The sequence below is a fragment of the Theropithecus gelada genome, chromosome 8, assembly GCF_003255815.1.
Source record: "Theropithecus gelada isolate Dixy chromosome 8, Tgel_1.0, whole genome shotgun sequence".
NCBI lineage: Eukaryota > Metazoa > Chordata > Mammalia > Primates > Cercopithecidae > Theropithecus > Theropithecus gelada.
Genome location: NC_037676.1, coordinates 6463660 through 6464910, shown reverse-complemented (window position 1 = coordinate 6464910; position 1251 = coordinate 6463660). Strand labels below are relative to the sequence as shown.

At 39.2% G+C, this 1251-nt stretch overlaps 1 non-coding gene across 1 annotated transcript; it reads right to left on the bottom strand.

Annotated features, from left to right (window-relative positions):
* Nucleotides 1-366: 366 nt before the first annotated feature.
* LOC112630863 lies at nt 367-502 on the bottom strand. Its single transcript, XR_003120992.1, has one exon. It is a non-coding gene; the product is annotated as a small nucleolar RNA SNORA70 (small nucleolar RNA).
* Nucleotides 503-1251: the final 749 nt, after the last annotated feature.

The following is a 1251-nucleotide window of genomic DNA, read 5'->3' as shown; positions in this document are numbered from 1 at the left end:
CCCTTATGAGTACAGGGCCCACCACTTGTCCAGAGGGCCATGACTGGGGCTGTACTTGACCCCACAGCCATCTGGGATAAGCCACTCCTCAGCCACCATGTCTTCAAATTCATCAGCATTGAACTTGGTGAAGCCCCACTTCTTCGAGATGTGGATCTTCTGGCAGCCAGGGAACTTGAACTTGGCCCTGCATAGGGCCTCAATCACATGCTCCTTGTTCTGCAGCTTGGTGCAAATGGACATGATAACTTGGCCAATGTAAACCCTGGCCACAGTGCCCTGGGCCTTTCCAAAGACACCTCACATGCCTGTTTGGAGTCTACATTGGGGTAGTGTAAGGTCAGAGGCAAGAACATACATCTGAAAGCCTGTCTCCCAAGGTCCCTTAGAGCAACCCATACAAGAAATGAGCTACATACACTACCAAGGAAGTGGCTGTTTACAGCCTTTGCACATTGGGCCCCCATGAGGAAAGGAACTCAGTCGGCTTAATTGGCTGCAGCAGCCTTGTTCTTTTTACTTAAGATTGTTTGTGGCTATTTGGGGTCTTTTGTGGTTTCATGCAAATTTAAGAATTTTTTTTCATTTCTGTGAAAAATAACATTAGAATTTTAATAGTGGCTGCATTGAATCTGTAGATCACTTTGGATAGTATGGACGTTTTAACAATATTCTATTAAGCAATAAACACAGCATACCTTTCCATTTATTTGTGTGATTTAAAAAATTTTTTTCATCAGTTTTACAGTTTTCTGTATAAAAGTCTTTTACCACTTCAAATTTATACCTAAATATTTAATTTGTTGTTGCTGTTGTAAACAGGATTCTTTTCTTTATTCCTTTTCCAGATAGCTTTTTATCAGTGTATAAAAATGCTACCAATTTTGTATGTTGATTTTGTATCCTGTGACTTTACTGGATTTATTTATCAATTCTATCAGCTTTTGGTGGAGTCTTTACAGTTTTCTCTATATAAGATCATGTTATCAGCAAACAGACAATTTCACTTTTTCTTTCCTATTAGGGTGACTTGTATTTATTTCTGTTGTCTATTGCTCCAGCTCAGACTTCCAGAACTCTGTAGAAAAGTACTGAAAGTGGGCATCCTTGTCTTCTCCCTGATCCCAGAGAAAAGCTTTCAACTTGTCACTGTTGAGTATGATGTTAGCTACGGCTTTGTCATTTATGGCTTTTATTGTGTTGAGTTACAATCCCTCTATACTTATTATGTTGAGAGTTTTTATCATGAAA